The sequence below is a fragment of the Lacerta agilis genome, chromosome 8, assembly GCF_009819535.1.
Source record: "Lacerta agilis isolate rLacAgi1 chromosome 8, rLacAgi1.pri, whole genome shotgun sequence".
Taxonomy (NCBI): domain Eukaryota; kingdom Metazoa; phylum Chordata; class Lepidosauria; order Squamata; family Lacertidae; genus Lacerta; species Lacerta agilis.
This window is the reverse complement of record NC_046319.1, coordinates 46,904,466-46,924,432: the sequence shown is the minus strand read 5'-3', so window position 1 is coordinate 46,924,432 and position 19,967 is coordinate 46,904,466. Positions and strand designations below refer to the sequence as shown.

The window sequence follows — 19,967 nt, the reverse complement described above, 5'->3', positions numbered from 1 at the left end:
TCCCGAAAAAGCCTACGGGTGGGAGGGAAAGGTTTTCTGGCTAAAGCCTACGGGTGCCAGGTTTTTTCGGTCAAAGCTACGGGTAGGGCCGGTAGCCCCTAGTAGAAGCCCACGGTGGGGGGCGGAGGTTTTCTGGCTAAAGCCTACGGGTGCCAGGTTTTTCGGTTAAAGCCTACGGGTAGAACCGGTGTCCCCTAGTAGAAGCCTACGGGTGGGGGAGGAAAAGTTTTTGGAAAAGTGTTTAAAAATGGGCTCCTCACTCTCAACTGCTCAAGTAAAATTTTGTGAAGATTTATTGTACCTTTTGAAAAGAAATGGTCACCCTGTCTCTGAATCAGAAGTAGAGCTTTTAGTTAAAACCATTGGGGAATTTGTCCCTGGGTCCCTAAGGAGGGAACGAAAGATTTAGCCTCATGGGAAAGGATCGGTGTTAGAATTTATGGCCAACCCGAAAATCGGAATTCCTGTACAATTAGTATGGAGCAAAGTAAGAAACTGTTTTCAACAATCGCTCCAAGAAATGTTTTGCTTAATGGAACAGTGAATTTAGGAAATACTGCTTTTAATAGTGCCCCTGTGCTGCCGCTTGCAGTTGTGCCATTTTCGGCCCCCTCGCAGCAGCCAGTTCAGGCCACGTTGTCGTACACCGCACTCGCCCTTGTCCAATTTGTCATTGCCAGATTCATTGCCGCCTGTGCCGGTGCAGCAGACGCCGTCGGCCTTTCAAGCCCCGCCGCGGACTGCCCCACCGCCAGTCGCTCAGCAGTCATCGCAGGCCTTTTAACCAGCCAGCGATTTCAAGTCAGCAGCAGCCGCGGACCTCGCTCCAAGCAACGGTCCCCGCTTCCCTTCATCGCAAGCCGCGCTTTGCCAGCGATCCAGCAGCAGCAGCAGCAAGCAGCCTTTTCTTGCCAGCAAACCTGCTGACCTGCAGGCCGCGCTCAGCCAGCAGCTCCAGTTTGCAGCAAGCTGATTTCCAATCAACAGCAATCCAAGCTTCGATGCAAGCAGCACAAAAGCAATTCACCAACCCTCAGCACCTCCAATGCCAATGCAGATTCCAAGACAAGAGCAAAGCCAAACAATGATGATCCAGATGCCAGGACTTGCAGTACAGAGCCAACAACCTTATGCTCCAACTTCAAGTCAGCCATTTGTCTTCATCCAACTTCAAGTCAGCCATCTTGTCTTCATAGCCAGCCATCTTCAAGGCATCCAGATGTCAAAGACTCTTTAGCACCATCTAGTGGCTCATCATTTGGAAAGCATCAAGAAGATTTAAACTCACTGATGCCACCTACAGATCCACAGCAATGCGCCATCTGCAGAACCAAGCTTTGGAAGCAGCTTTGGGGACAATAGACTTAGTGCTGATCCAATGCACATCTTTCCAGTGATTCGTGCTAATGGAGGACAACCTGCAAGATATCAAGCCATTCCTTTTGAAACACTACGTGAACTGCGAAAAGCCATACGCGAAAATGGACTTCAAGCTCCTTATACTAGAAGTTTACTTGAAGGACTGTCCACTAGTAGACTTCTGCCATCTGATTGGAAGTTGATTCTTCGCACCTTTCTGTCGCCTACAGATGCTCTTCTGTGCCTGCAAGAGTGGAAAGAAGTAGCAGCCAGACGTGCAACGCCACTCGCCACAGAAGATATGCTCACAGGATCAGGACATTACTCCAATCTCAATCAACAGCTAGCCATACCTGATGCTGCACTCGTCACCATAGCAGACATTGTAGTCAAAGCTTGGCGCAGACTACCCAATCGCACAGATGCTAGCTCAGTATCAGGATTCGCTGCAGTTAGGCAAGGTCCAAAAGAGCCTTATGGGGACTTCGTGGATCGCCTGATTGTTGCAGTGGAACGCCAGATAGAAGATCGTCATGCCAGAAACATGCTGACAAAACAACTTGCCTTTGAAAATGCTAATGATGACTGCAAGAATGCCCTAACAGCAGTTGCAGCTCGTCCAGATGCCACATTGACTGAGATGCTACGCGTCTGCCAGAATGTTGGTACCCACTCCTACAAAGCACAGCTCTTGGCAGCTGCGGTACAGATGCCACGTCAAGACAGCTCTACGCCAGTCAAGAAGTGCTATGGGTGTGGAGGCGATGGGCATTTCAGGTCGCAGTGCACAACAACGCCAAGGCCTTCTGCCAAGCCACCAGAGAGATGTCCCATCTGTCAGAAAGGATTTCATTGGGCGAATGATTGTCGCTTGAATCCACAAAACACATCACCTACCTCATCTCCAGTTCAGGGAAACGGTTCTGCGGGCCACGCCCCGGCCCCGGTAAAACAATAGGGTGCAAGCTCAAGAACATCATGAAGGTCAACCATCCCAGAAAGGTGAACAACGCTACTCCTTATCCAGGTCATCAGGAAAAAAGAGTGATCCAGAGAGATATCTACTCTTCAGATGTCCAGAGAAAAGATGTGACCTCATCAAGCATTCAGGTTCCAGAGATTTCATCATCTGCCTTACCTATTCAAAGGATTCCAGTAGAGAACACAGCATTCAGTTCACCTTCTGCTAACTGCCCTTCAGTTCCTACTGATGTCACCCCTGCTTCACAGCAAGCAATCACAGTCAAGTCTCTGATCGCAGAATTGCCTTCAACGTTGAGAAGACATCCTACTGAGATCAATCTCGCAACTCCTGAGCTTTATTCATCTTCAAATCAAGGTCAATCTGTCATTGAAGGACATTTGCCCTTGATGAAACAGCAGTGTTCAAGTTGCAACCCAGCTGATGATCACTTTCCATGTGGCCAAAGAATGCAAGTGAGTGAGACAGCTCCCTCTTGTGGAAGTTTAAACATCACTCCAGTTAACAATGTCCACACCTTTGTGTCACCTCCAGCTTTTAAGCTCAACCCGCCACAATCAAATAATTATCATGGACAACCACTTCAACTGTCTTGTGTCAAAGAAGAAGTTCCATCCTGCCAGTTTGATGCACAACTGACTGAATGCCAGCAGGTTCAACAGCATCAGCAACTTTTACCAACGGAAGAACCTCAAGTTTGCCAACTCAACGCCAAGCAGCTTCAGAGTTGCCAACTTCAGCAATGCAAAAACCCGAAGCCAAAAAGATGTCTTCAGACACTGCTAACGAAGAACAAGAAGAATCTTCTGTCCCAGGTATACCACTCTTCTTAACAGAGGACTGTTACTTTTCAAATCCATGGTTTGCTCAGCAATTGCCAACATCCATTCGTGGTCCATTCCCAGACACCTCAATTTGCCTTATCCTGCCTAGGATGGATCGCCTCCCTGCCACAGTCACACTGACTGCAGGCCTAGTTCGAATCACAGATTCATCGCAGTTGCTGATTCCAGGATTTTCAACTGTTCCTTGTGTCCTAACAAAAGGTTTGGAAATTGCCAGACTCTATTTGCTTACTTCTACGCCTACAGCTCCTGTAGACTCTTTGCCTCCTCAGACAGCAATGGCGCTAATCAAGATTACAGAAGAACGCCCTCATCTCGTCTTAGAAATGGGTGGACGAAAGATCAAGGGTCTTCTTGATACAGGCGCAGATGTTACAGTGATCGCCAGAAAAGATTGGCCTGACCAGTGGGCAACGACTGTCACCCAGGAAGTCTTCGGAGTCGGAGGTTTCGAACCCGCCCACCAGAGCGTGCATCCGATTACCTTCCAGTCAGACTCAGGCTCCATGGTGCAGCTCCGTCCACTTGTTATGGATGTGCCTATCACCCTTTGGGGTAGAGACTTATTGTCTAAAGCAAGAACTGTTGTCCATACGCATTTTTTGTGGGCCTTTGCATCAGCGCCAGTACATGCTCTTCCACTCACATGGAAGGAAGGACCCCCTGTATGGGTCGACCAATGGGCGCTGACGTCAGAAAAGCTCGCTGCAGCAGAGGCCCTAATCAAAGAGCTGCTACACCAGGATCGTGTGCAACCCTCTAATAGCCCTTGGAACACTCCAATTTTCGTCATCAAGAAGAAAAGTGGAAAATGGCGTTTGCTTCAAGACCTGAGAAAATCAACGAAAGAATTGTTCCAATGGGTCCCCTTCAATGTGGACTTCCTAACCCTAACCTCATTCCTAGAAACCATCAGCTTGCAATCATCGATCTTAAAGATTGTTTCTTTACCATTCCACTGGCACCTGCAGATCAAGAAAAGTTCGCTTTCACTCTACCTGTGTTCAATAACACCAGACCAGCTTCCAGATACTCTTGGAAGGTACTCCCTCAAGGAATGGTGAATTCGCCGACTCTCTGCCAGAACTTTGTAGATAAAGCATTACAGCCTTTCAGAGCACAATATCCAGCCTTAGAAGTTTGTCATTACATGGATGACATCTTGATCCATGGAGAAAAGGTCTCAGAGCATCATATTGAGCATCTTACGCGCATCCTGAACTCTTTTGGGCTTTGTATTGCCCCAGAAAAGGTACAGCGCACTGCTCCATTTCATTACTTGGGTCACAGACTGCTTCAAGACACAGCCCTGCCAGAGATGCCAAGCATAGTCATCCCAGAGTCCTTTACCTTAACACAATTGCAGCATCTCTTGGGACAGATAAACTGGGCTCGAAAGTCTCTAGCAGTTCCAACATCTGAACTCTCGCCATTGTTTTCTGCTCTTAAGGGACATACATCTCCTTCAGATGTTATTCCATGCACTTCTGAGATGCGTCTTGCTTTACAAGGGGTAAACACAAAACTGCACCAAATAGCTGTAGATCGTGTGCCAACAGCCAACTGCGCTCTTTCATGTGCTATCTTCACTACACCAAGATTGCCGACAGCAGCCTTATACGTTCCGGATACTTCCTCAAAGGTGGCAATCGTGGAGTGGATTCATCTTTCGCACACGCCTCAAAGGAATGTGTACCCCAGTATGGACGCTGTTGCTGATCTCCTTGTTAAGTGCAGAGGCCGTGCAATTCGCCTGAGTGGAAATGATCTGCTTTCCATCTACCTTCCTTTCTCTCAAGAACAAGTACTAACTTTGATTCAGTTTTCAGATAGTTTCCAATTGCTATTGCAGATTTTGTCGGTTCATTCTTGTATAATCCTCCTAAGGACAAAAGATTCACTTTGTTGCAACAAGTAAACTATCACCTTTCATCCATGTTGGTGCTTCAGCCTATTCCCACTGCAAAAACTCTGTTCACAGATGGCTCCTCTTCCTATGGTGTCCTTGCATGGAAGGAGGATGGACAATGGAAAACTGTGTTTACAGAGAAACAACTTTCAGCACAAAGATCGGAACTGGCAGCAGTGATTCTCGCTTTTAAAACTTTCACTACAGAAGCATTCAACCTCGTTGTAGATTCTCAGTATGTATATAGACTGTTATCATCGCTTCCAGTTGCTTATCTGTCTCCGTCCATGGACGAAAATCTCTTTAATCTGTTCGCACAGCTTCAAGAACTACTACAGAGACGTTCATTTCCCTTTTTTGCTGCACACTTGCGCTCTCATTCTAACCTTCCAGGATTCCTGGTGGAAGGAAATGCAGTAGCAGACGCTGCCCTCAGGACTCTAGCTTTCTCCTTGTTTGACAATCCTGTGACAAGCCATGAAACTTTCCACCAATCAGCAAAGGTTCTACACAAGACCTTCAACATTCCAATGTCACAAGCAAGGGACATTATTTCATGCTGCCCTTCGTGCTCCAAGTCTCCTATCTGCTTGCCATTTGACGCTGTAAATCCTCGAGGCACGGAGGCGAATCAGCTGTGGCAGATGGATGTGACACATGTCCCAGCCCTTGCTCCAATGTCTAAGTTGCATGTCACAGTGGACACCTTTTCAGGTTTCATTTGGGCTACAGCACTGAAGGGAAACTACGAGGCACGTCATACAGCACTGCATGAGAACCTTTTCAGTTATGGGAAAACCTCAAGCCATTAAAACAGATAATGGCCCGGCCTATGCTTCTCAGGCCTTTAATGACTTTTGTGTGCAATGGAATATTTCCCTATCCCACGGGATTCCGTTTAATTCGACAGGCCAAGCTCTCATTGAAAGGACACACCTCACTTTCAAAACTCTGCTCCACAAACAGACCGCAGGACGTCACCTTCCAGCCTCGGAGATCCCTTTGGCAGTTGCAAAGGTGCTGTTCACCTTAAATTTTCTTCTCTTTCCACATAACAAGCCTCATTCCCCAGTGGATCTCCACTTCAAGAAAGAAGAACAGCTTCCTCGACCTTTGGTCTCTTATCGCCTCTTGCCTGACATTGAATGGCGAGGACCAGTTCCACTCATCACTTGGGGTCGTGGGTATGCTGCCGTTGCCCTTGAAGAAAAGGCTGTTTGGGTGCCTGCCAGATGTGTGCGCCCTTGGAGAGCTAAGGAACCAAGTTGAGAATATCCACCTCGTTGTTTGGCTGCACTAGTTTCCAGTGTCAAATGCAGCAATTCTTCAAAAGTGCTCAACTGACAGCACCAGTTGAGTTCTGGGCAGTTTGCCTTACCCTCCTACTGCCTAGGCCTTTTGTTTGCCTCTGGGCGGCCTCTGGTTCCTGGCTGCCTAGATTTGTTCCAGTTACTCTCATACCTGCACTCACTAGCAGATCACCTTGATTTGCTTGCTTAACCTCCTTTCTTCTACAGGTATCGTTGTTTCTTCAGAACTCGATGTTTCAGTACTTTCCTGAGCTCCATGAACTTTTCCTGAGTTCCAGGACTATTTCTTCTACATGGTCATGTGTAGTCGGAGAAGAAGACGACCGGCAACTCATTCATCGTCTTCATCCTCCTCTCCAACACCAATTTGCAGTTCTAAACCTGTCTTATACTTTATTGTACTTGTAAAAATTGCATATTTGCCTTTGTATGCTTCTTGAAATATCCGCCTCGCATATTACATGTGTTTTCCATATAGCTTGGTAATTAATGATATGGATGTTTATATATGCAAAGCTTTTCTGCAATGGTTTCCATTTAGAGCGTCACAACTTTGATGATATGGAAATGTTTATGTAAGGTTAAAAACATTGTCTTTGTGCAGTTCTAGTCATAGACATATTCATACATATATGTTTTATTTCAATAATCCTAAATCTCCACGTTGTGCTTGCAAAAGTTGTAGTTCAAAATGTGGTAACACTTATATGCTTTATTTGAAATGATTTCCTTTGGTCAAAGAATTGGTCATTCTCGGATTTGTTCAAGATATATGTGTCAAGTCTGGTGGCATCCTACCCTTTTGGTACCCCTATTTTCTTTGAAGAATACCCCTCTATATGCTACCTTTTGGCAGTAAACCAGGTTCCCAGCTTTTCCCTTCACTCTGTTTCCTGCTGTTGATGGGAGACCTTTATGTAGTTGGTTTAATTCCCATCTCGTTTCGCTGGAAACTCTTGCGTAGATGGTTTAAATCCTCATCCTGGCTGGGACACCTTTATGTAGGTAGCTTAAATCCCCTCTTGTGGCGAAAACCACTTGTACATAGGTGGCTTAAATCCCCTCTCTGGAATCGGACCCTAGTTCCCCGTTACCTGTGGTCGCTGTGGTAAGTCCAGAATCTAAAGTTCCCTCGATTCTGTAGCCTCAGAGCCACAACCCTTTTATGTTTCCTTATCCATTTTCCTTAGTTTCCAAATAAAAAATTTAAAAAAAATGGGGAGGGGTCTGGGTAGGCCATGTAGCCCCAGCTCTAGTTATACTTTAATTTTGGGTCCCGGATCGGGACCTCTCTTATGTTTGGGCAGTCGTTATCCGTTATTCTTAATTTTGGACCTGCATCAGGTCCTCTCTTGTGTTTGGGGAGTAATTTGTTTGTTTTACGCTGCACGCGAAAGTATACATGCTTATGAGGTGATTTGTTGTGTTACACTACATATTGAAGTATTTATTATGCCTAGAAGGTTTATAGTGTATCGGATCGATCACTTTTTATGTTCGGCTAGTGGTTTGTTATTTTCATGACTTTATTGCTACATTATTGTACAAGTATTTCCTCTGATGAAGGGGATGAATATTGATGGTGTTGCTAGTGTTTATATCACAGTTTTGATGTGGACACTGTTGGCACTGTTGATGCTCTGCCCTTTCATGTCGAGTTCTATATCTAAACAAATGGTAATGTTTGTGTCAGATAATGCTGATATTCTAACCTTCCTTTTTATATAACTAAATCAAATTAATTTAATTTAAAACAAAAAAAGAAAGATGATATGTCGGAATACGTTTCACGGATCCGCCATGGATTCATAATTAATTGGTTATTTTATGGATTTTTTAAGGTTTACTTTTGGTATAATTGCGCGCAAAAGTGAAAGTGAAAGCATGAATGAATAGTGTGATTCACTTACAAGATTAATCCGCCTTTATTTTGTAGATCCGGTCATGTTCAAAGTTGTTAATGAGCGTTAAATTTGCTTAAATTTGCTTCCGCCCTTTTGGAGGGCAGCAACAGTGATTTTATTGGTTAAATACTAATGATGATGTCACGTTTGTTCCCTAATAAAGGCAGAGGCACCCCGCTAGGCAAGAGACCGCACGTTCTTTAGGAGAAGTTCGTTTATGTCTTTTAGTTGGGTTTTAGTTGAAGTCAAGTTTAGTTTAAGGGGCTAGGAGCGGGCTGGACGGGTTGGATGGGTTTTTCTTTAGTTAGAGTTAGATCGCGGAAGATCATTCGGTTTTAGTTTTAGTTAGGTTCTTTTAGGTTAGCCTAGGGATAGGCCCGCGGAAGATATTTCGGTTTTAGTTTATTTAGTTAGCCTCGCGGAAGATTGGGCGCGCAGGGTCTTTAAGCTTAGGAGAACTTAGCTTAGGGGACGAGCCTACGCGGGTTCTGCCGAAGCCACTAAAGATACAACCGGTGTCTGTCTTCCTTTGGGGTTAACGGGGGGTAAAGTAAAAATTTTTATTTCTTTAAACTGGTCCGTCTATTCAGAGTCAGGGTATATATTTTATTTCACGAGGCAACTTTTCTTTAAAGAAGGCAACTAGGAACTCACACACCATCAGAGTCTTCAATTGGCTTACTCATCATCCTTCAGACTGTGAGGCTTGGCCGGCGACCGTGCTCAAAGCACGCGGAACGCTGGCCGCTTTCCCCGCAACTGGTACCTCGTGCATACCAGTCCAAGGCCGTGCACGAGGAGCTCCAGCACCCATACCCCGACACCCTTGGTCTCTTATAAAGGCAATGGCACCCACCTGAAAGATGCTGGAACTGAGTTCCGGCGAGTTCCAGCTGAAAAAGCCCTGCTGCTAGGGAGGATAAATATTTGCTTACAGCTTGATAATTTCCAAGGGGGTTGGATTGTGGGACAAAATACCCTTCTGGTCTAATATCTGGGGAACAAAATGCTCCCCAAGAATCAGAAGTGGCTTGTTGGGTGGGGCAGGTGAGTCACCATTGCTAACCAGGAGGGTGATTGGCACCTCACCCCTCCTGCCAAGAAGCTAGTATAGCAGCTGTGCCACACTCAATGAGCTGCTTCTGCCAAGAGTACAGAATATAGAAGAGCTTAATTGGGCAAGCATCTCAGTGAGTCCTTTCCCACATCCTCTTCCTAACCATTGCCTCTGCCTATTTGCTTTCCCCTCAGAGCAGGGCCTTGTCTATTGTGGCACCCCAGAAGTTGAATTCTCTCCATAAGGAGATAAAGTTTCCCACATTGGCTGTTTTTAGGCATCAGATGAAGACACATTTTGTTTTATTCAGGTCTACAGAAATGATATGACACTGAAGCTGCTGCCCAGAGTTGAGCTTTGGGGGGGGGGTTGCCCACAGCAGCCAATCGCAAGCAGGCCTTGCCATGCCGCAGCAACCAATCACACGCCCAATTGCCGTAGCAGCACCCAATTGTCAGAAGGCCTTGCCGCACCCACCAATCATCTGCCCAATCGCCTCTGACAATCTCCTGCTCACAGCTGCCACCAATCGCCAGTCCCCCCTCTGCACTATCTGTGTATAAGACGACTCCCAATTTTTAACATTTTCTTATAATAAAAAACATAGTCTTATACATGGAAAAATATGGTATGCTGGTTTGCTTATTTTGGTATTAACATGTGTATCTTATGAACTGTTTCATATATGCCACCTTGGAAACTTTTGGGTTCAAAGATGGGCTATAAGTAAACAAAACCATAATCATCAATCAGATTGGTGGGACTTCATGTCACTGCCATTGAAAATGAGCTTCTGGAAATATAGTGGAAAGGTTAAAATATGTGCTTTGGATGATTGTGTGAAGGCTCTGTATTCCATTATGCAAACTCTGTTTCAGTAAGCCCAGAGCTCATTTGTTTAGTTACATAGATCATCCATCAACAAGAAAGCAAGAACAATGCTAAATGATGTGGAGTATTTCACTTGCACGCAGAGGTAGTGTTTGCTGGAAATTGAATATCAAATTTTCACACTATATTCTTAGAGGCAATATTGCTTCATGGAAAACATTTCATAAAGAAATGAGTCCATATTTTGAATACCAAATTACTGTCACCGTCTACTGGAAGTTCAAGTAATATTGCAAATTTGTTACCCAGTTTATAACAGTGCCACTTTAAACACGTCAGGTTTTAACATGACACAATCTGTGTACGGCATAAACATCTCATGCCATTTGTGTATGGGTGCCCAATAACACTGCTCACTGGGCAGCTTTCAAACCTAAAACCATAAAATTCAATTTCAAATGGAGGGGGGGGGACAGGTCTGGGGGAGAAATTTGATTGGGGTTTTTTTCTGTAGTGACCAATGTAATATTTGGAGGGTTTTTGCAGAATAATTTGTGTTTTAGCTAATGTTATTTAACTCCAGTTAACACTGTTATTTGTTTGTGACACATGCAACAGTTTTGCAACCTCAATAATTCACCTGCAATTTGGATACAGTGGTACCTCGACTTATGAGCGACTCGACTTTTTTAAAAAAAAGAATGTAGTACTAATGACTGTCATATTGCATCACCTGGCAAACAAATTTTCTTTTCACTTTGCCAGTTTCAAACGCAACAATAACAAAATTGCCCACTAACACCAGTACTTCAGTGGCTATTTCTGTTCTGCGCTTTCTTTCAGGCTAACCACCTGAAGTGGTTCTTCACTTAGGTAGGAAGAACCAGCTGCACTAATATAAGATAGAGGACGTCTGAAACGGATCTAGGTAGACCACAAGCTTAACATGAGCCAACAGTGTGATGCAGCAGCAAAAAAGCTAATGCTATTCTAGGCTGCATCAACAAAAGTATAGCGTCCAGATCAAGGGAAGTAATAGTACCACTCTTCTGCTTCGGTCAAGGCTTTAGCTCCTGAGGTAAATTGTTGTATCTCGAAATCGGTGTGAGGAACCTCTGGCCTCTGGGCCAGCCTTGGCCTGCACAACTTCCCAATTAGCTCATGAGGCCATTTTGGGCAAGCCATGGCCCCCCACCTTACACCTTACATCATATAGGTAAGGGTGGGACTTGAGCATGAGGACGATGCTTGCCGAAAGCTGCTTTTTTTGCAGCAACCCAAGCTGGTTGTCAGGAGTCTTCGCATAAAGTGGGGCCACAGTGCTAAGCAGGATTGCGCCCCCTTCACACCAGCTGATGCAAGGAGCTTTTGGGCACACCCAAACCCAGCACCAAGCAGGATCACTCTCCCCGCATTATGAGAGGGGTGATCCTTCCTGATGGTGGCCTCAGAAAACCATCAGGTGTGCACAGGCTCCCTGCAGGGAGCTCTTGGGCCTACCCAAACTCAACACTAAAAAGGAAGGAGGGGAAAGCCTGATCTAGCTGCAGTCTTAAAGGGGAGGAGTCTTGCAAATACTTTCAAATACTTTCTGTAGGTTGACATTTTCGTGGAATGGAATCCAATCTCTCTCCTATCGCCCACAGTCATTATTACATTTTCCACTGCCTGAGAGGCTTCTTAGATGCTTCTTCCCATCTCCAGTTCGCCAGTCAAAATAACCACCCAGCAGGTCACAGCCCTATATAAATGGCTTTGATTGTGTGGTGTAATCTTTTGCCCATTTCCCTCCCTCATTTTCCCTGTAAGGAAGCCATGGGGTGGGGGGAGGGAACCTGGTGGCCCTCCCTGTAAATTAGCCCACCTTATACCAATCAGGACCATGTGTGCTTCCTGCATTCACTAGCCAAATCAGAAGTATGCATTCTTAAATCAAGAAAATCTTTAAAAAAAGAAGTATGCATTCTTCCTGCAGTCTGCAGTACATAGAGGAGAGATTTCACTCACAGTAGGAACCTTGTTTTACTTATATTTCATGTGTATGGGGTGGGGGGATAAGGGAGGAGTGTGCGCACGTTTCTTTTTCTTTATTTTCTGGCTAGAAAATACAGTACTCTTATCTTTTCCTGCCTTCCACCATCACTTCTTTCTTTGGATTTCACCCCACCCCAGCAGTGTCACTCTCCTCTTATTTCTCAAACATTAAAACTAAAAAGCACAGCCCAAACACGTTCCATGTTGTCCTGGTTTTAAGTACATGCATATTCTGTTTGCAGTGTGTGTGTGCTAAAGTGGATTTTCTTGGAGAAGCCTTAACCTGAAGTATACTTTTAATAACGGTTTAAATTGAATATTGTGTTTTGATTTTAATTAAGTTTAAACTGTCTTGCTTTGGTTTGAGAGACACCCAGTGAACTGTTTTGGGAGGTGATATAAATGCAATTAATAAACTAACCCCACGTACCTGGTTGTAAGCTCTATTGAATTTCAGAGCAGACAGGTAAGTCACCAGACCCAATAGAATTGGCTTGTTTTTGTCGCTACCTTCCCATGACCAGCTGTTCCGTCTTGAACCAATTAATACATGTGCCTGGTTTTCCTTTTGTGGCATTTATGATTCTTCTCTTCCGCATTTTATCTTCACAACCTTAAAACATATAACAGTGACAAGCACGAGGTCACCCAGGAAGCTTCACAGATGGTGATTTATTTTTAACCTTGGTCTCTTACACCCTAGTCCATTTAATATCCCTTCACATGCTGTAAAGAAGGCATGGAAGTAAATATGCTGGCGTGTGGGGATAATCTTTTCCCATAGGGCTGAAAGTTTAGGGAGGAGCCTTTAAGGGATTCCTTTCACAACACAAGGGATGAGAAATTTCTCACTGAAATGAACTGCCTTCTGCTGCCCTCTTCAGACATAAAGCCAGAATACACAGATACCTGTACTAATTTTTTGTGCTAATTTTTTTTATAAAAAAGAAGCAGCTTAAAATAGCAATACAAAAATTGTTAAATAAATGAAATTATTATTTAACAAAAGGACAATGGGAAAGAGATTTTGGATATGACCTATCACCAATTATTTGGAAGTTGCTTTCTAAGAATGTCCCTCAGTAAACTTCTAAAGGTAAAGGTAAAGGGACCCCTGACCATTAGGTCCAGTTGTGTCCGACTCTGGGGTTGCGGCGCTCATCTCACATTACTGGCCGAGGGAGCATGACCAAGCCACTTCTGTTGAACCAGAGCAGCGCATGGAAACGCCGTTTACCTTCCCGCTGGAGCGGTACCTATTTATCTACTTGCACTTTGACGTGCTTTTGAACTGCTAGGTGGGCAGGAGCTGGGACCGAGCAATGGGAGCTCACCCCGTCGCGGGGATTCGAACCGCCGACCTTCTGATCAGCAAGTCCTAGCCTCACCCTTAAGGAAAGAAGGCATAGCAAGCAGCTTATGCTGGCAATATAAAATAATGAACACTGGCATCAGGGACATTTTCTGGACCCGCTCTAAAAATAAAGAAATTTGGGAGTGATCTAATATATTTATCTAGTAAATTTAACTAGCATATTTTTCTTGGTATATTTATTTGGAACGGGTTAGTGTAGACCACCACAGGAAATGCTGTGAAATAAATAACAGCGTGTTGTCCCTTGTGTCCATGCTGCACTACCTTGCTACTGCCATGTAGGGAAATGAAAACATGCTTTTGGAAGAGCAGAGTGGGAATTGTCATTACCTATTCTTGCCCAATGAGGGCAGCAGAGATTGTGAAATGGAAATAAATTGGAGAGTCCAATCACAGGGCTGCATCCAAGGTTAGTCCTACTCAGAGCAGACCCACCAAAATTAATGGTCATGATTTGTCCATTATTTTTAACGGGTCTATTCTGAGTAAAAATTAATGGGATGCAACCCAGGGGGCTTTTAAAAATTGTATTCAGCCAAGTCGATATTTTAAAAAATGCAGAAGTGAGATTAATATTGATCACATTTGATGTTTAAATCATAGGTTTCTGCAGAAGTGCAAGTATTAGAGCCTTCCTCAAGAACACTGGGTTGTAACCAAATAAATCCTACCCAACGTAGGCCCATTGAAATTAATAAACCTTTTAGTCATGTCCATTAACTTTAATGGGTCTACTCTGGGTAGGTTTCATGTTCTATGCCACCTTTTCGGTAGCTCCCTTTCCATCGCAAGGAATGGTATTAGAGGGTGTCAGCAGAATTTGGCCTTCTCCAGCAGTAAACTCTGCATGGCCTGTGCCCTTCCTCTTGAACAGCAATGGGGAACCTTAGGCCTGGGGCCAGATGTAGCCCCCAGGCCTCTCTGTATGGCCCTTGAGACCATACAGAATTGTCATTTTGCATTGTGGTAGGTAACTAGGGATGTTTGATAATTTTGATGGAAACAGAAATGGGAGCAGAAATTCCTGATGTTCTCTTTTTGTCCCATGTCTGGAACAGATACCAGCGGATTGTTGTTATCAGTCCACAAGCAATATAATAATAATTTTATTATTTGTATCCTGCCCATATGACTGGGTTGCCCCAGCCACTCTGGATGACTAACCCCTCTGCCATATGCATTGAGTTTCCTTTGCACTGAAATTAACGGTGTGGAATAGCATAACCACAACACAATTAATTACATAAAATTCTGCCACAGTGAGACGAATTCTGTCGTTTTAGTTGGAAGCTGAACTGGAGCAGAAACAGCGCTGCGTGGAACGAATGTGGGCCAGAACATAAATCCATGCTGCCTTACATCCTTTGTTGTAACCCACCCTGGGACCTTGTGGTGAAAGGCAGGTAAGAAATCCAGTTCACAATAACACATAATAATGCCTTGTTTCTTGTATTTGCATTTATATACAGGTACCTGTGATCTAGAGACACAGTGAATTCCTGCCCCTCAACATTTAACTGTGAAGAACAGGAAAGGGAACTGAACTAGGGTGAGTCCATGTTCTCTGCTTTACAGAGAACAGTCCTTTATTGAAGGGCTATCAGATGACTATCCTCTGTGTGAAGGCATTTTCTATTAAAAGGACTGTTCAGTCAAAGTCCGGTTTAAAGTTAAAGAATTAGGAGCAGGGGGCCCTTGAAGTTGCCCATCAACAGTAAACACCTGGACTGAATAGGCTGCCAAGCCATCTGACCACAGTCTTTGCCATTATGACATTTTCTGTTACATTTCTGAAAGTCCAACTATACACATAAATTAGGCATACGACAATTTGATGAAAAGGTGTGTCTTTTATTGCCAGCATGTAAGTGGTTACCCTAGAAGGAACCTCAAAAAAACAAACAACTACTACTCTGTAGGCCCAGTGTCAACACTGAGAGCACTTGGGCAGCTGTCAGGACCCCGGGGTCCTAGCAGGGCTGGCTGGCAGTGGAGCCTGCGCTGCATCCCTTGCTATGAACTTGCCCAGATGTGGTGGGCCACTTACATTTCCCACAAGGCCCTGGAGTGATGCTGTGTCAGGCACTCTGGGATACAGCAGGGAGTGAAATAGCTGCAGCCACCGTCAGGTAAACCTCCAGCTGGGGGGCCACTCTAGGAATTCATGTTAACAACATTTTTAAAAAGGCAGGCCCTGGAAATGAAAACAGGGGCAGAAATAAAGCCACTGGTTTTCTACAGGTAGGGACTAGCAAAAAGATGCTATTCCCTGTGAAACAGGAACAACTAGAAATTAATTTCTGATGTTTAAGAAGGAAAATAAAAACAGTTTACATATAGTGCCATTGCCAACACCAGGAAAGCTGCAACACACACACAGTTTTTCCTTGCAGCTGTGTGACCTAACTTATCTTTGCTGAGTCTTAAGATGTTTTAGTCTCCTTAGATGGGGTGAGTCAGAGTTGAGGAGTCATGAAGGCCAACAGAATCCCAGTCTGTTTCGCCACCATCCCCTGCTCCCTGCATATGATGCCTCTGTTATGAGTCACTCGAGAGAGACAGATTTCTTCCAAGGAAAAGCCGTGCATGCAAGACCCTGAAGCTTGACAGCCGGGGTGTATCAGAGTCACTCCACTCACTTCCCTAAACTGAAATCTCACTGTTCAGGCATTCCCCAGATTAGAACAACAGAGCAGAATGATAGCAGAGTACTCAAGACTCCTGGCCTAGAAAGCTATCGTCTGTGGTGTAATCAGGATAGGACTTTAGAACAGAAGGCCAAGGCCTCACTCTGAAGAATGAAGTGCCTCATATCTCAGGTTTTACAAATACTAGAAAAATACTTTTCTTTTGAATGGAAGCTCAGAATCTAGGAATTAGGGTTCTTCTGGAGGGAGCGGGGCAACGGCCCGTCTTTTATGAATTCTCATGCTGGATGCACAAATCTTTCATGGGTTTTTGAAACCCCAAGCAGACCCAAATCCTTACCAATTCATCAAGGGGCTGGGATTCATTTGAATAGAGTTACTTAGTTTTCTGATTCAGGTCCATATGCAGGGAATGGGAAGAAAGCCCCGATTTGTGCCAGAGGGCACTTACATTGTCACTGACATTCATTCCCTTGGCAGCCAAGCAAGGGGGCCTAGGCCTTGGGTGGAAATGTAGTCGTTATGGCGACAGTGATGTCACGGCCTCTGAGGTGGATAAGTGGTGGCAACCTCAAGTATGACTTCCTCCCCCACCCTTTGTTATAGTTTGGCTCAAAAGTAGAGACGGTCCAAGCAGCAGCCTTGCAGGGACAGTTTAGCTGATAGTCTCATGCATTGCTGCATAAAATACCTCTGGTTATGGGAATCCTGAACAGAGTGGTAGATTACAAATGCAGCACTGCAGGAGCTCTGTCTGGGAATGGGTACAAATGCGATGTGCCATTTAGTGGCAGGGACCACCTCCCCACCCTCAATTTCAAATCTTACCTGATTATTTTGTACCTCTAGAGAACTATGCCTTTGTGTTGGTAGTCATAATATAGTAGAAAGACACCGTTCATGACATTTTGTACTGTTCCCTGGGGACAGATTAGTGGCACACCGTGGCTGGCTGACTCTTGACATAGGGTGGCCAACTGTCCTACTCTGTAGAGAACAGTCCTCTAGTTGAGGACACCTTCTGTTCCAGGATGAGGAACCTCTAGCCCACAGGCCAACTTTGGCCAGCCAGGAGTCCCATTTTGGCCTGCCAAGCCATTCTTGGCAAACCACTCACCACACCTGTCATATGTGATGTCAGGTGCGAGACAGGTACTAGCATGGCTTCAAAGGAACAACTGTGAGCTTAAAGAGAAACAACTGTGAGCTTAAAGTGATTCCAATCAGCTGATGGGCAGTGGGAGCATCCCTAGCTCCAGAATAAAGAAGGGGCTTGCTTTGAACCCCCTGCCAAAATGGAGGAAATAACAAGTACCTTAGCAGTGGTTGCAAGGCAAACCCCTTTGTGATCTCAGATCAAAGCCCCTTAAGGCATGCTCAAAGAGGCTTGTTATCCTTTGTAATGTCAGATGATTGACCCTGTGTGGGGTAGGGCAGATGCAGATCTGGCCTGCTTGCAGGGGAGTGGGAAAGGTTCAGGGTTCCAGCCAGTCAGCCAGCCATACCCTTTTTCAGGGCACTCCATTCCATTCCCATTCTCCCCTCCCACATCAAGTTATGCAGCGGCTGACCATGTAGTTTGGGGTTTTTCTCCCCCTTAGGAATTCCTCCTCTTAAGTTTTTGTTTGTTTGTTTGTTTTTACGTCTTCACATCTTGGGGTTTCCCCAAACCGGCTACTATTTCCCATTTTTGTGTAGATGGTCCTGCTTTAGCTCCCTTAAGGATAATCAGGTGGAGAATTGAGCTTGCTCTTAAGATTGTGCAATGACAGAATTGTCACTTTTGCCATTTTGTTTTCCTCATTGGATCTTATAGGTTTTGTGCCGCCCCCCGTTTTCAGAACAAGTGCTTGTGATGCTTTCTTTACAAGTTAACACCTCAGGCTACCTACCTGAATCTCACTCTGGTTATTTTTAAGACTCATGGACTGAGACAGGCCCCTATATCATTTATCTATATGGCTAAATTCACTGGGCATTTGGGTGGCAAAGTAAATAATTTCCAGCATCTCCTACTGTCTTTTGAACTGGATTACTTGAGCAGCTGGTACTTGATCATGGCCTTCTGTTCAATATATTTAGGACCTCCTCCAGAATAGGTTTGCAAATTTATAAATGAATATATAGCAATAATAATCTCTTGAGCCTAACCTGCCACACGGGGTTGTTATGAGGATAATATGGAGAGGGGGAGAGCCATGCTCATGCCACTTTGAGCTCCTAGGATGAAAGATAGGGCATAAATGCAGTAATTAAATATCTAGAGAAGTACTTTAGAATAGAATTTTAAAAGAGAGTTAGAAAAGATGGTACTTATTGTAAACAAGTTCTCACCAGAGTATTCTGTCTCTTGTGCATAAACCAATGATCAAGAGAACCACAATAGTTTAATTGTACTATTAGGATAACTCTGAAGTCCTGTGAACCCTTTCCATAAACACATTACCTGTTCTGTAGCAAACATTTCTCACTCTGAGTAAAGCCAATTCCACATACTCTGTCACTCTCTTTCATGACAAGAAAGGGGGTAGAGTTCTGCAGAATGGGGAAAAATGTAGCTTCCAACTGCTCCCATTAAATTCTTTTTTAAAAAAATGGTTTTTATTAAGATTTTATTGGGTTACAAAAGGACATACAGCGCCTCTGCTTTCAGTTCCTACAGATCAGTTATATTGATGTGAGACACTAATGTTAATAGATAGTACAAGGTTGGGGGAGAAGAGAGGCAGCAAACTTTCATTCTTTTGCATAGTGTATGTGCAAGGTTTTTGTGGGTAGGTTCTCTTTCTTTTTAATTTAGTAGTTATCATTGGTTGGCAAGATAGGTTGGGGGCCCAGGGCATGGTTGGTTGCCTTCAGTGGAGCGCAGTGAGTTTTGTTTGCAAGTGTAAGGGGGAGATGTGGTTAGGTCAGGTTAGCTGTATCAATCTGTATGCTGCTGGCATTTGCCCCTGGCCTTACCTGCCACAGGTGTTGCTCCCAGAAGGGAATGAGGCGTCTTGGCTGAAAAAGGTTCCCTACCCCTACCCTCCAGGAAACATGGGCCAGAGCTAGGTCTTGAAAAGCAGGCCTAGCTCTACCGAAGGAGCTCAGATTGGTTCATGTACCATTCCCAAGCGGCTTCCCTTCCAGAGCATTTACAAGGCTAATCCAATGTGCTATCCCCTCAAGCAGCAATAAGCCTTCCAACTGTTCTCCGAGACATCTTGTGACATTCCCACAAACCGTAGCGGGGGGTGGGGGTGGGAGTGCAATTACGCAAAAAGAAAGGACAATGCACGCCACTAAAAGATATTCACTTACAGTTTATTTATTCCCCCCCCCCCCGCCCTGAAATTATTTCACATTTTTTTTCTTTTTCTTTTTTTTACACAGCTACAGAACAGTAGTAGTAAACCATCGGTAGAAGCAACAGTGCTAAGGATAAAACGTTGGCGTAAGTTTCATCTCCGTTTTCTTTCGTTTTCCCTCACTGAGTTTATCAGACAGCTTGGGATATAAGGCAGAAACAAAACAAAAAGCAAAAGCAAAACACAACCCTGGCACCCTACATGAATTAAGACTTGAACCAACCGTTGTTGTTGTTTGTGTGTGTTTACAAAAAGCGGGAAACGGAGAGATGACAGAGACTTGAAGTGTGAAGAAGCTACCGTAGCAACATTTTTTAAAAAAACAAACAAAAGACAACCAGAACAGCAAAAAGCATCGCTTCC

General features: G+C 44.5%; 1 long non-coding RNA gene across 1 annotated transcript; it reads left to right on the top strand.

Annotated features, from left to right (window-relative positions):
• The first annotated feature begins 12,168 nt into the window (after window positions 1-12,168).
• LOC117052190 lies at window positions 12,169-19,967 on the top strand. The gene is made up of 3 exons (XR_004427226.1): window positions 12,169-12,205; window positions 14,890-15,009; window positions 19,630-19,967. It is a non-coding gene; the product is annotated as an uncharacterized LOC117052190 (long non-coding RNA).